This window comes from Protopterus annectens, chromosome 1.part2, assembly GCF_019279795.1.
Source record: "Protopterus annectens isolate FY-2018-M chromosome 1.part2, PAN1.0, whole genome shotgun sequence".
Taxonomy (NCBI): Eukaryota; Metazoa; Chordata; order Ceratodontiformes; family Protopteridae; genus Protopterus; species Protopterus annectens.
The window spans coordinates 1063576636-1063593163 of record NC_056727.1 but is presented as its reverse complement, the minus strand read 5'-3'; positions in this window follow the sequence as shown (position 1 = coordinate 1063593163).

Sequence of the window (16528 nt, the reverse complement as noted above, 5' to 3'; positions counted from 1 at the left end):
CCTGTGAATGTAGGAGTGACAGAATGCAGTGGCCTGCTACAGATGGTCGGCATCATTACCAAATAGCCTACAGTCCTCTGTCAAAGGCTTGTGCCTCACCCATAGTGCCAATGTATGGTATCTCATGAGATCACAACTAACAACCTAACACAGTCAACAGAATACAAAAGCAAGGCCATGTTGACAAATCCCAGTAGAATGCCCCCATGTCCCACTGCAAAGCCATGGAGAGGATCATAATGGACCTCATAAATAAAGACATAGGGAATTTGCAGACTTTGGATCCATCCCAGTTTGGCTTTGTCAAAGGCAGATCATGCCTTCTAAACTTGGTTGACTTTTTCGAAACAGTCACCAAAGGCATTGATGAGGGAAAGGCAGTCCATACAGCCTACCTCGATCTGGCGAAGGCCTTTGATACAATACCCCACTCGGGTATCATTGAAAAACTCATCAGCTTAAATGTTAACCCATACATCACAAGATGGGTTGCAAACTGGCTGAGTGACAGAACCCACAGGGTCAGAGTTGCTGGCGCCATGTCAGACTCAAAACCTGTCACAAGTGGTGTACCACAGGGCTCAGTCCTGGGCCCACTCTTGTTTGGCATCTACTTTTCCGAAGTACAAGCAAACACAGGAGGGTTATGGCTGACAAAGTTTGCAGATGACTGCAAACTGGGCGCCATAGTAGAAAACACATCTGACACAGATATCCTTCAGAAGGGTCTCACAGAAACGGATAACTGGTGCCAGAGCCATGGCCTAAAGTTAAATGCCAAAAAATGCATAGTCATACCCTTCGGGAAAAACAAGGTTACCCCTAGCTACCAAATAGGTGGCAATCCACTGAGTACAGAAGAAGTTATCAGGGACCTGGGGACCCAGGTTGATAGTAGTCTGTCATTCGACACCCATGTAGCTAAAGTAGTTAGGAAGACCTTCTACATTGCCCACCTTATCATGAAGGCATTCTCATCTAGATCAAGGGAGGTCATAGTCTCCCTATACTCATCACTCATCAGACCAATGATTGAGTACAATGCCCCATGCGGAATGTATCTGACCCAACACTTGCAGCAGCTGGAGAGGCCACAAAAGTTCCTCACCAAAAGGATAAAGGGTCTCAAACATCTGTCCTATGCTGCCCGACTGAAAGAACTCCAGCTCTATTCAGTCGCTTACCGCTTGCTCAGAGGTGACCTTTGCCTAACATACAAGGCCATGTCAAACCCAGATTTGATGAATATGCTTCACCTCAAAAAATCTAGATCCATCAGAGCCACAAGGGCGGGAGACTTAAACCTCGACACAGCTATTAATAGGACGTGCTGGAGGGATAGATTCATCACCCAAAGACTCCCTATGCTGTGGAATAAAATCCCGGTATATGTGAGGCAGAGCACCTCGCTGGCCTTGTTCAAGAGAAATCTTGACCAATGGATGGGAGATCGCAGATATACCCCAGGGATTACCTCAGTGTCACTGCTCAACAGAGGCACAGCAAAATAATGGGTATAGTTCCCCATACTAAAGGGGTGGCGTAAGCCACAAAACTATGGGCTAGGCTTGTAAATGCCCTTGGGCAGATAGCCTAGTATGAACCTATGAACCTATGAACTGTGTTCCAATCTATAAATACCGCTGGGATGAAGGGTCAACTATAGGGATACCTCTCAGATATTACTCGCATAATGTTAGGAAAAGGATAGAATAGCAGAGTGGGGGGTTGTAGACACATAGACACCATGAAGTGTGTGAAGTCTAAAACTCTGATGTTTGCCCATACTACCCCTGTCTGCAAACCCAGTAATGGGTGGCTCCAAACTGCTCGCAAACCACAATGAGAAGGGGAACTGACCAGCTATATGAGCCCTGCCTCTTGGTAACCTGGGTGAATCTGTACAGCTGAGAGGTATGTCCACAGCAGGATATGCCTATTCTGTTAAGTCGATATATGTACAAGAAGGGGATCCTCAGACACCATAGTACCAAGGTGCTGGACCATTTATACAGACCCATCAGCAAGTGTCTGTAGCTACCCCTCCAGAATGGCAGGAGTGTGCACGAATATGTAGGCTGCAGACCACAATACTGGACTCAGCTTCATTAAGCTTGTATTTCCCAGTAAATAACTGTGAGCAAATAATTATATCTGTTAGTAGTTGATGACATAATACATAACAGTGTAAAACAGTACATATGTCTGAATATCTCTGTTAACACCATCCATGTAACACAAGCGGCACAGACAGCAATAGTTACAGTATCCCTCTATCTGTCGCCCATTGTGACTCCATATTGTCAAACTATCTACAGATATCCTGCAGAAACAGGTTGCTAGGTGTATGTGTAGAACACCAAACTCTGGACTGGAGTACAACCCTACCTGGAATGGATTCACACACTCAATACAAAAGGTCATACTGAGCATGCTCCTACACTTAGAGAAATTAAGCCCATGTCTGACAACACAGTGGACTATACATATCTGTTATTCACAGATGTCTGTGCACACACATCAAGTTGTACACCATTCATGCTTTACACACACATTGGATAGGAATACTCACACATATCCAAGGCCAACATACACACACAGAGATGTGGGGAAGAGAGAGACAGACAGTGACAGAGAGAATTCCATTATGCGTCCTGTCCCACCCACTACACATCCCATTGGCCAATATCACATGATGTGCTGATGTCAATCACTGTACACTTTCCTTGTGGTAGCCCTCAGCCCTATCGTGTCTGTGGTGCTTGTGATAACTGTGTAAGATGATAGTACAAATCAGTATTCATGTAGCATTTGTATACTCAGTCCTGTCAAATGTAAAGTTGGTGTGACTGAGTGTGTGTGTGTTTCCATAGGAATGGTTTATGGCCCATTCACACACACTGCACTTTCCATTCACACACACTGCACTTTCCATTGCCCATGATAGCACTCATGCTCTCAGTCACCTTGAAATAAACCATCTGCCAAATTTCAGCCCTATAAACTCTGTGGCACTCACGATAACTGTGTAATACTGTGGTGTAATAAACTAGTTAGGTAAGAGTTCTAATCTTGGTCCTGGCAACTGTGATAGTCTGTGTGCAGAAATGATCACATCACTACACCTGCCATTGGCCTACCTTAGCATGCCTGCTGATATCAGTCACCTTGAAAAAACCCTTTGTCAAAGTCTTGGCCTTATAAGCTCTGTGGCATTCATGATAACTGTAATATTGTTGTGTAGCGAACTAGGTAGGTAGGAGATCTGATTCTGGTCCAGGCAACTGTGATAATGTGTGTGTTTGTGTGTGAGAGTGTGTGTGTCTTTGTTGACACCTGATTTTGTGGTCATTCACACTTCATACACTTCCCCTCTCCCCTTCTTTAGCATTGCAGCTGATGTCATTCACCTTCAAAGATACCTTTGGAGAGCTCTTCAACATATAGGCTCTGTAGCACTTGTGATAACTGCATAATACACTAGTGTAGCAAACTAGTTAGATAGGAGTTCTAATCATGCGCCTGACAAGTGTGAGAGTGTGTCTGTCTTCGATGACACCGGATTTTGTGGTCATTCACACTTCCTACACTTCTCTCACCCCTCCTTTAGCACTGCAGCTGATGTCACTCACCTTCAAAGACACCTTTAGACAGCTCTCTGGCATACAAGCTCCATGGTGCATGCAATAACAGTGTAATACCAAGACATAGCTTGGTAGGGGTTTGAAACACAGTACTGGCAAGTGTGTGTGTGTGATAACAGGATCCATTGAAGCGTGGGTTTTGCTACATTTTTGTATTGAGGACCCATATGTCCGAATGTCACATTACAAGGTCAACAGTTGTCAAACACCATAGAAGTTGTTGTAAAAATCCACAGCCATAAATGTATACATAGGCAACCATTATAATACCCAGAGATCTATCTCCACCCACAGATCATACACAAACACGCTTGGCTCTTTCTGTCATCCTTTCTTTCTTTCCCCCTCTCTCTCTCTCTCTCCCTGTCTGGTAGATGTGGAAAAATGCATTTGTTTTTCATAGGCAGGAGCTTGACATTGGTAGGTAATGCTCATGATCAGCTGATGGCCTGTGCACAAATTGGAGTCCTTCACCTGCTAATTGCATATGGAGCAGCTGTGGTATCATTCCTATAGCCAATTGCATGGAAACACACCCCTATAAGTAAGCACTGCAAGTGGGTGTTGGACCTTCTCCTTCACTGTGAGCAGGACTTCATGTGGGTGTGTGATAACATCACAGAGGGTAGTTGGAAATACCTCTTACAACAAACACTGTCAAGACAGGCCAACAAACTGGAGGGGGATGTTCCAAACATGGGGACAGAATGTAAATATTGCTGTTCTATATTTGAAGTAATGCTGGTTTAACAGGGTTTGTGTGCAAATGGCTGTTCTGCATGATTTAAAGTCTGGCATGACAGTGTTATGTAGTTGCAAAAACTCTCACCTGTAGGGCTGCCTGCAGACTGGCCAGAGTTTGGAGTCTTAGATTTGCTGTGTCATGCACACATTGTTTTCTTTATAAATGCAGTAGCATACTCTGATGATTGCAGTCAGTAAATGGTACCATCCATGCATGTTACAGACTTCATATCCCTCAGAAGAGATATGCTACAACAAACCCTGTTACACCAGCAATGTTCTCAGTGTATAACTGCAATATGTCAATATTGGCCCTGTGTTTCTTCCTCTGTCCCCCAAGTCTGTCACCCTTTGTTCATATGTCATGCAGTAAGAGGTGGATATGTACAGTATACCATTATTTTCTGACATAATTCCTGATATCAAGCCAGTGATATATCAGACTGCCAAACATATAATGTATAGGAGGCCTAATATCTGAGACAAAACCTGGACATGCTGTTGTAGTCTGTACAGTAGTGAGGTCTGTGTACTTATGGTGATTATTGACAGAGTGTCTGTATTATGTAGCCATGTATTGTGATTATGTTACTTGGCCTGTGTACAGACTGTGGTAGATATCAATGTTCTTGGTCCTGTTCTATCCGACGTTGCATGCTGCTCCAGTTTCTGACACCCTATCAGCCTATATGTTTGTAGGGCCAGACTGAGACATTTCCCATACCACAGTCAGGCATCAGACTACACTGTGAATTGGGCCAGCATATGTAGGGTTAGTGTCTGAGTGGCAAACATGATAATGAATGTTGTTCACACAGTCCATAGACTGTACTATTACTTAGGCTTACCATTATGTGAAAGCGACTGTGTTGAGATTGGCTCTGGGTATGCATTTTCACACTGGTGTCTGTTACTCTGTGCTGATACACGCCTGTAGTGCCTGCTATATTTGCAATTACATGTGTATTTCCACATAGGTAAATTGGGTTAGTGTTGTGGCAGTCTGCCTGTAGTATAGACAGTGCTTGGTGACATGCCTCACAGCTCAGTGTATTTACCCTAGTGTGATGTTATGTCCAGATATTTGTCAGATGTACTGTTGCCTGGCAACCATACATGTTGTGTATTTCTGACAAAGCAGTGGGCTGCTGTGAAGATGTATGTCACTAACTAGTGGGAAGTATGTGGCTTGGGACCTCTGCTCCTCCAGTTAATATGTGTTAGGACAGACAGGAGGGTGTGAATGCATCAACTGTGTGAGCTTATCTAGTCCAGTATGTGTGATATATCCCCATTTTCATGGCTTTAAACATCCCTTTTGTTAGGCTTATTCCACATTTCTTGCACTAAGGAGTTCTGTGTATACCTCCTGACTGACCAGATTGTTTTAGACTGTCCATGTTTATTGCTCATATTTTTCTGTATTCCACAGGATCATTACTGTGATTTGTGTGGTACTTCACTATGATGATTTTATGATGTCTGTCAGTAACTGATGGCGTACATGTCCATTTCAGAAGAGCCTTCCTTCACAACATGTATGTTGACACAATCCCTGTCACTGTACCAGCATTCTACATTTATAACTGCAATACATACATTATGTTCACTAAGAGGATGAGAGTTATGGTGCTGAGGTATGACTCCACTAAATGTCATGAGCACATGATATATATATATATATATATATATATATATATATATATATATATATATATATATATATGAAGATAGATATCCTTTTATGTGTAAACATGAGTGTTGTATGTACCTTCTCAGATGTATCCCGCCATATTAATCTGAAATGTGTATATTTACATGTAGGAACATGACTGATGCAACACTATTTTTACTTACAAGTACTAAACAATTGTAGTAGTCAAAGCAGTTGTTTTATTTTATTTATTTATTTTATTTTATTTTACATTTGTTGACCGGGCTAGTCTGGCTGGATACATGTCCATTTTCAGCAGAGGCCCGAGGAGAAAAGCTCCACTAAATACTAGGTACATTACATAAAAAATCATTACTCTAAGAAATAGCAAAAATTGGAAGTCATAACAACACACAGAATGAAAGATAATTTCAAAGAGAAACAAGTTTACAATATGCAGTTCATTACATATTAGCAATTGTACATAAAATGTACATAGTTAAATTTGAACAGTAAAAGGAGGAGAAAAGAGACAGGTAGAGATGAGAAGAGTGAAGGAGAAATAGAGTACGAGAAAAAGGTTAGTCAGGTGTGCTGCAGGAACAAAGCCAATGATTTAGGTAGTACAGTTTAATTTTCTGTTTGAATTGTGGCAGGGATGTAGTCAGAGTTATGTCACTAGGTAAGAGATTCCAACTTTTACCTATTGTGTTAGTGAATAGAGAACCACCTGCTGTGTTGTTTACCTTAGGGGTTACTAGTGGCGAAGCGAGCTATGTTGTTATAGCAAGTTGCAAGTTTGTTAAGATTGATTTTCTTAAGGTTTGTATAAATGGGGGAAGCATATAGGAGAGTAGATAGGAGATGAGATTGTGCAATTTTGGTTCTAGTTGCTGGGGTTAGAAAAGGTTTGATACGATATAGGGATCCAATTTTTCTGTTAACAATCTTGATGGTGTTGTTAATGTGCTGATCGAAGGAGAGATTATTGTCAATGGTTATTCCTAAGAGTTTAGTAGTTGGATCAGGTGAGATGATAGTGCCATTATTTGAGGAAATGGTAAAGTTTAAAGGGGGGGACTGAGTGGTGGGGGAGAAGAGGAGGAGTTTTGTTTTTTTGGCATTTAGTAGGAGAAACCGTCTAGAAAACCAAGTTTCTACTGTGTTAAAGGTATTTTGGGTCAATGAGCTCAGTTCAGTAGAGGAAGGTGCTGAGCAGATAAGGGTAGAATCATCTGCATATTGTATGCAGGTTGCTTGTGGGATAGCAGTCTGAAGATCGTTAATAAAGAGGGAGAACAGAAGTGGACCCAGAATGGAGCCCTGGGGAACTCCGATGGAAATGGGCAAGAGTGATGAGATATGGTTTTCCCATATTACTGCTTGTTGTCTGTTGTTAAGATAAGATTTAAACCAATTAGTGGCTAGTTTATCACAAGAGAAAGATTCAAGAATGTTAATTAAGAGAGAGTGGTTGACCATGTCGAAAGCTTTAGAGAGATCAATGAAAAGAGCGGAAGAGAGAGTATTGTTGTTTCGATTTTTGTTGATAGTATCTACAAAGGATAGAAGGGCAGTGGTGGTACTGTGGTGGGGTCTGAAACCATGCTGGCAGTTTGCTATTATGCTGTGAAGAGAGAGATAGTGTACAAGTTGCTGATGAATACATTTTTCCATGATTTTTGCTAGGGGTGAGAGAAGGGCAATTGGTCTAAAGTTGGAAAGGTCAAGGGAGTTACCACCTTTATGCAGTGGGATAATATAGGAGACTTTCCAGATATCAGGGATGGTTCCTTCTTGGATAGTTCTGTTGATAAGTAAGGATATAGGATATGCAATTTCTTTGGCAGCTTTCTGAAGGAAAAGAGAAGGGAGCTTGTCAGCAGAAGGGGTACAGGGTTTCAGTTTGTGAATGAGTTTGTAGATGAACGAGGTAGATATAGGTTTTAGAGAGAAGTTGAAGGAGGAGGTAGTTATGTTAGTTGGTATATGAGAGTTGTTAGGGTTCATTTGTTGGCTAGGGATTGAATAGTTTCAGAGAAAAAAAGAGTTGAAAGCATTAGCAGTCTGGAGAGGGGTTTCTGGGTCAGCATTTAGAGGGGAAGGAGTTTTAGCAGTTCCTGGGGAAAGAAGTCTATTTACTGATGACCAGAACTGTTTAGAGTTGTTAATATGAGTTTCCTGAAGTTTACAGTAGAAGTTTTTCTTGTCAGAGATTATTGATTTTTTTTGCTAGATTTCTAAGCTGGCAGAAATTAACTAAATCAGGGTTTTGTCTATCGCATCTCCATTTTGTCCATGCTTTGTTTCTAGCATGCATGAGTTTTTTAGTATTGTAGGTCAGCCATGGGGCAGATTTGGTCTTTACTCTAATAGAGCGTTCTGTAGCATGTGTATCAAGTATGGATAAGAATGTAGTATTAAAGAATAATACTGCTTCCTCCAGGGGAAGTGATTTTAAGCAATTCCATTTACTTGCTCTCAGTTCAGCTTTAAAAAGGTCTAAGTTAAAATGCTTGACAGATCGAATTAGCCTTGTATTTGGGAGGTTAACATATTCTGATTTTTGTCTAGTAATGTAGGTTAGGCAGTGGTCGCTGATGTCGTCTGGCATAGTACCTACTTTATATTGTTTGTTAACTTTATTTGTGAGTATCCAGTCTAATATACTCTCTTTCTTACTGGGCTTATTGACTCTTGTAGTTGAGGTAATAGTTTGTGAGAAACCATGTAGGTTAATATGAGAGGAGGGATTGTCAGCATTAATAGTGTTCCAGTCTATGTTAACGTCGCCAAGAATTATGGTTTCTTGGGGGTAGGTGGTAGAAACCCAGCTTAGAAAGTCTTCTAATATTGGAATGTTATTACCTGGGGGAAGATATAAACAAATAATGTAAATGGATTTTTTGGTGTTAAGTTGGAGTTTAATAATGATGGCTTCTGTTTTGCTATTTTGGTTTGGGCATGCTGGTTGAATAGAGATGTTAAGTTGATTTTTGAAAAGTATTGCTACTCCACCACCCTTGCGTTTTAAGCGGTCATGTCTTACTATGTTATAACCTTGAGGTATAATCTCTGAGTCTTTTGTGCCTATTCAGTATGTGTACTTATTGATATACTTGAAAAACCAACAGCTATCCTCATAGCTCAGATGGCTTAGTGGTTACATGCTGTGACTGTAGTGTACAGCGTCCTGGGTTCAAGATCTGCATGGGATATTTATTTTGTTGCTGTGCAGACCAGGGGTTGATGGAAACCGGGTGATTAAGGTGCTTTAAAGCTGCTTTAAGTGAGTTTGTGCAAAGCTAAGTGCTACTAACATACGGTTAAACAAATAGGCACTTACATTGTGTAGGCTTCGGTTACCAGTGCACAAATCTGCTTAACATTCACATTTAAGCAATGCTTACACCTGATAAGCATAGCTCAGCCATGATAACCAGTGATCACATTCCAGTCTGATAAAATAGCAGGGTAATGACATTTTTAATAAGTGCATTTCATCCCCTGTACATAACATGCTTCTATGTGCTTTCATTACAGTTGCAAGGGGGGTGAGTATACTGTATGGGACACCTGGGTATACATGGGTAGTACCACAATCTTTTCTCTTTGGATTTGTTTCATACATGGGTAGTATCCCAGGTTATATGCAGTCACACTTGCATGTTACACCAGCTACAGTGCACTGGTTGATAGAAATAGTTTAACACATATTGTATCATTACGTTAGTACTTTTAACAGTGCTTTTTCAAATAAGAGTGGATTGCAGATTGTAGTACTGGAACCATACACCCCTGCATGCAAAGCTGGACTCTGAGTACTGAGTATCTTGTTCTTGGTGTTTGATTTGTATGTTTATATGTATCTTCTATTGGATATTGATCTTATATGTTGATATTAACTGTAGACTACTATGTTTTTTCGACATGTCATTGAGGACTGCTGTCATGTAGTAATGGCATACCTTTCAGTTTCAGACCTGTATAGTGCAAAACATTCATCCTAATGCATAACCTGTTGGCTTTCTACTTACTGTCTGCGCTCTCTACAGATGTGCAGATGTCAGGTATTGCTACAGCCATACCATTATGTAGGTGCCCGCATTGTATTGTGCTGTGGGCCTGGACACTGCTGCTAGTTCCAACATATGGAACATTCCTTAATGTGGGCCTTGCCCCATTTCCTTGCCTGTGTGAGGGACTTTATAGAGGTGGTGGCCTACAGATTCACATACAGTGGGTGACAATACCTCACAGGACAGGACATGTGCAGACAGCCAACCAACATGGGGGACATATCCCCAGATTTGTGAATAGATTCTATGTCATCAGTGCTGTTCTATGCATGGTGGATTGATAAACTGACAGGGTTTGCGTGGACATGCCTTTAGTGTGTGATGTCCCGACTCACAGTGATATATCTCTGACATACCTCTCTACTGGCACTCTGCCCACAGACTGCTCACGTCTGCCCGTTATGTTTTGTGTGTTCACCAGACAGTTGGTGTCCTTGGCAAATCATTTGTGGACTCTGGGGAATGCAGTCAGTAAATACTCATATCTATGGGTATTACCGACATCATATTCCTCATAAAGAATATTACTACAAACCCAGTGACATCTGCAACTGTCTCAATGCATGATGACAGTATGTCCAATCTACCACTGTGTTTGTGCCTCTGTTCCCACCTAGTTAGTGAGTGGGGAATGTTATCAAAGGCTTTGTCCAGATCAATGTAGGCTGTCTGTGTCACCTTGCCTTCATCCACAGCTCAGGTGACTGACACCAAGAAGTTGACCAGGTGGAATGAGCAGGTATGACCTACCCTTCACAAAGGTAAACTGTGTGGGATCATGAGTCTGCAAATTCCCATATCCCTGTTTATTAGGTGTATGATGATGTATTCTACAGTTTGGCATAACAGACTAGTCAGGTAGTCGGGGTGGTATTTCCCAGGGTTTGTAGTTGCACCTCATTTGTGGGGAGGGGTGACTGTAGCAGTGAGGTGAGGCTGTACTTGAATAGGGCACAGATGTAATGTGCCAGGTCACTCTGTAGTTCATGTAGAACACAGCCAGGGATATTCTCAGGTCCCATAGAAGCTGTATTCTTGGCCTTGGACAGTGGAGTTTTAACCTGTGCTGCAGTACTACTGGGTGCCTGGTGGTGTACTGGTATTGTCATTGGTCCTTTGAGGGGAGTGAGGGGTAATGTTTGCACTCAAGATGCCAGTCAGTATATTGGCAGTATTTGTTGGCTGAGTCTGGGCGATCCCATTGTCTAGCAGCTCAGAACAAATCTTGCTATTGCCATGGAGATTCTTAACATAACTGCATGAGACCTTGTGGTTGTCTTCATTATGTGCTCCAATTCTGTTCTCACGGGTAACTTTGTAGTATTTGATGAGGGATCTCAACCTTTAGTTGAGACTGATAAGGGTTGATTTCCAGTCTTGGGACTTCACATTATTCCATATTGGTTCCTTCCTTCTGTTGTAGTGTCTGTATGGCAAGGGACCACCACATCAGCTTCCTTTTATTGGAGGTGAGGGTCCTGGTTGTAGTGGGTATGGCAGTACCCATGCATTTGTGTACATGTTCATAGTGCATTGTTGTTTGATTCAGCTGTCATGTACCTAGTCTCCATTTGCATGTCTGCTGTGAGGTTAGCCACCTCTGTTGTTATGAGGCCATATTCAGCATTGGAAAGGCTTTTCATGGTGGTTAACTGTGCAGGGGGGGCATAGCAGGGCCATGGATTTCCAAAAGTGATTAATCTGTGTTCAGATATAACAAGGGGGAGTTGTCTATTGGTGTCGAGCAACAGTCCCCCATGTTAGGAAGGACCAGATCAATGTGATGGGCATGTGCAGTGGTACATGAGTAGCTTTCCCGGTTAATGGTGGAGTAGTTGAAGTCAACCAGTATGTGAATGTTAGGTTGGACAATATTATCCTTCAGGGTTTTTAGGGACATGCAGTGAGTGTTGGGACATGTTTGGGGATCTATAGCAGGCTACGACCTGAACCACTGTCCTACCCAATGTTAACTATGCCTGTAGGATCTGTAATACCTAAGATGGTCAACACTCTGGAGGTGTTTGCCTCTTAAATGAATATGGAAACACCACCACCTTTGTTGCTTCAATCACAGTTCTGGAAGTGCAGGGGTGCTTCCTGCTGCCTTTAACCAGGTTTCTGTTACAGCACAGATGTCATAGTTCCCCATTTTAAGGAATTCGTCCTGTGAGTGCATTTTCAGATGTAGATGTCTAGTGTGCAGCAGCATGACCCTCAGATTGCATTTGTTTGTAGCTGTCATATAATTATGTGCACACACACACACACACACACATATATATATATATATATATATATATATATATATATATATATATATATATATATAATGTATGTATTCACCTTTCTGTATGTATGTATCTATGCATATATGTGGATGTATCTCTCTCTCTCTCTCTCTCTCTATATATATATATATATATATATATATATATATATATATATATATATATATATGTATGTATTATGTTTAGATTTGTCAAGATACATGTATCTCCATACATATATACAAGTTGGCAAGGAGCTCCTCCATTATTGTAAGTGGGGCCTCTCTGGCTGGTCCCCCACCAGTAGCGGAACAGTCCCTCGCCGGCGCAGTAGCCCATTGCTGTGCACGGCAAATCAGGTCAGTTGCTCATGTTCCCCAAGGTGTTCACGCTCTGTGTGAGGTCTTCCCAGAGGGCTGTCCTCTCCCGCTGATGTTGGTGACCCTGACTGAAAAGGATGTGGTAGTGTTACAGGATGGCCTCAGTTATGGCTGCTGTCTCCTGGACATCATAGGCTGGAAGCCTCTGCATCACACCTGAAAGACATAAACAGGGAAAAACACATCGCAGGACATCAGCCATTGTCTATAGGTCTTTACAGAGACAGCTTACTAGTAATGAGTATCAGTAGCCACAACATTACATCATATAATACTCCAGTACCTAGCAGAATTGTATGGACATGCATAGCATTGTGTGTAAGAAGGCAGTTTGCACCTGATTAATGGTGAGGGTAGGGGTGCATGTGGTGTGCATATCCTTCTATATGGATGTTGAGCCAAAGGGGTGATGTTTGTCCTAAACATATCCGAAGATGTTCATCTGTAGCTATGGTATGAGTGCTATGTGCTGTGGTTGACCTCCATTACAGGGTAGGTTGGATAGTTGCCTGTAAGACCATAGACATATGTGGGGATGGCCTTCCGATTGCCCTCAGTGGATGTATCCTATTAGTACTCATACTTAGCATTACTTTAATGCATCTGTGACCTACTAGACTCAATCAGACACAGGTTGGCATGCTTCCCAGATGGTGACTGATCCTACACACCTGGTGGTGGAATGAAGAAGTACAGGAAAGTATGCAGAGAAATGTGTTGGCAAAGGAGAAGTGGGACTGACAGACAGATGTAGAGAATAGACATGAGTATAAAGAGATGCAGTGCATGGCAAAGAGAGTGTTGCACATGGCTATGGATGTGGAGGCTGACATACAGATGTGGAGTCTGGGGTTGTATGTAATATTGGACAGCGCAGGTGGTGCATAGGGCCTGTAGCTATTGGCTAGACAGAGGCACATAGCTAGGAAGGATGTGCAGCACAAAAGGGTAATAAAGGAATATGGGTGAAACATACAAGCTAGGAGTGTATTTAGAACATATGGAAACATCACTTTGATGGTCTGTTCCATGAGGAAAATGGGGGAGGGACAGAAGGTTGGGTGAGGTGGGTATGGTTAATCAGGAGGTGCAACAGATTGTCAAGGAGAATGTAAGGATAGCTATGAGGGGGTTTAACAGTGGAAAGGCTGTTTTTCCAGGTGACATACCTTTGGATGCCTGGAGGTGATTGAGACCTAGTAGCGGCATTTTTAACTGGACTGTTTACTGTAATCCTGGAAAGTAAGAGGATGTGTGAGATGTTGGTGAATATGTATGGGTACTGCTTATCTGAACAAGGGTGGTCTGCAGAGCTGTAGTAACAAGTGAGAGATAACATTAATCAATCACAGGATGAGATAATGGTAAAGGGTGGTGGCAGCTAGGTTGAGAACATGGAGAAGACTGATGATTTTCAGAATGGTTTCATGCCAGGTAAGAGTGTTACAGATGCAAATGTTGAACCACAAGTGTTGATGGATCTCTTCACTGAGGTTGGGATGCAGATGCATTGTGTCTATGTGTACCTACAGAGAGCATATGACATGCAGCCTGGAGAGTAGTTGTGGTATTGTATGTGGAGGTCAGGGGTGCCAGAGGATATCAGACACCAAAGGATATGTAGGAGGCTAGTGTGACAGCATTGATTTCAGATTTTGACATGACAGGTGGATTTAAGGTGGAGGTGGGAGTACATCAGGTGTCAACTGTGTGTCTTTTCACATTTGCAGTGGTGAGGGACAGATTGACAGACATGATCAGACAGCGGCCCCTGTTGACTGTGCAGTTTCCAGATGACATTGTGGTCTGTAGCGAGATTAGGGGACATGTTGGGGAGACCCTGGGGAGGTGGGGTTATGTTGTAGAGCGAGGAGGAATGATGGTCAGTAGGACTAAGTAAGAATATATGTGTGTGAATGGGGTGGGGGACAGAGGAATGGTGACAATGCAGGGCATACAGTTTGGAAGATGGATAGGTCTTCCTACTTGGGAAAACCAGTTCAGAGTCATGGGCAGCGTGGGGGAGAGGTGTATGAGAGTACAGGCAGGTTGTGTATGGTGGGGAGGTGAATCAGGAGTTATTTCTGACAGACACGTACCATTAAGAGTGATATGTAAAGTCTACAGGAGGGTAGTGCGACTGGCTACATTACATTGGTTGCAGACAGTGGGATTGTACAGACAGGCAGGATTCAGGGCTGGACACAGCAGAGAGTGGGATGTTCACATTTGCACTGTATGTGACGGGGGATAAGATTAGACCTACACCAGCTACTTTCTCAGTTTATAACAGCAATATCTCCATCCTGGACCTGTGTTTAGGCCTTTGTCCACAAGTATGTCAAACTTTGTTCATATATCATGCAGTCAGAGGCATAGAGATATGGTATACCATTATTTAGTGACATAAGTCGTAATATCATCCCAGTTAGGTATGAGACTGCCAGACATTTTATGTGTAAGAGGCCTTATATTTAATGATAAGGCCTGGATATTCTTTGGGAGTGTGTACAGTTGGGAGGTCTATGCATTTCCGGCTATTGTTGACAGACTGTCAGGATTGTGTAGCAGTGTATTGTGAATATGTGAATATGTTATTTCTTGGGGGGGGGGGGGTAGATGTAAGTGTTATGTTTCCTTTTCTATCTGCCTTTGCATGTGGATCCAGTTTCTGGTGCTCTTTCAAGTGTTACCTTTTTGTAGGGTAAGACTGTGACATGCCCCATAACACAATCAGGCATCATACTGCACTGTGTATTGGGCCATTATATGCAGAGCTAATGTGTGAGTATCAAACATGCTGACAGTTTAGTTCACACACTCCTTATACTGTATGTACTTTCACACTGGTGTCTGTTTCTCAGTGCTGTTACATCCCTGGAGTGCCTGCTATATTTGCAATTACATGTGTATTCCACCATAGCAAGATTGTTTTTTGTTGTGTCATTCTGCCTGATATTGCTTGGTGACATGGCTAGCAGTTCAGTGTATTTTCCCTAATGTGATGTTATGTCCAGATATTTGGCAGATGTGTAGTACTGTCTGGCCCACATAAGCATTGTGTATGTGTGCCACATCAGTGGGGGGATGTGAAGATTTACATGACTAATTCCTGGGAAGTCACTGGGTTTTGGACTTGTGCTATTCCACTCAATAGATGTTGGAACAGACAGGAGTGTGCTACTACATCACGTGTCAGCTCATTTACACCAGTATGTCAGATATGTCCACATTTTCATGCCCCACCCCTTTTCCAGGCTTGGGTATGATTTCTTGCACTAAGCTGTTCTGACCATACCTGTCACCGGCCAGATTGTTCCAGACTGTCCACATTTATTGCCCATATTTCTGGTTTGTTGAACAGTATAATTTTATTCCTTCCTGTGGTGAATTACTGTGGTCATGTGGGGATGTCTGTCAGTATATGACACACATTACAGTTTCATAATTGACATCCTTCTGAACATGTATGCTGACACACACCCTGTTCCTGTAGCGACATTCTACATTTATACCTGCAGGATATACATTGTGTCCCTAGTGTTGGTCCATTGCCCCCACCCCCCCTCATTTTGCAGCCTTTGTCCATATCTCTTGCACTTAGCGGTGGTGAAGTATGGTGCCGGGTATAAATGCAGTACATGCTATGCACAGATATTTATATATATATATATATATATATATATATATATATATATATATATATATATATATATATATATAATATTATATATTTCATGTGTGTGTGTGTGTGTAT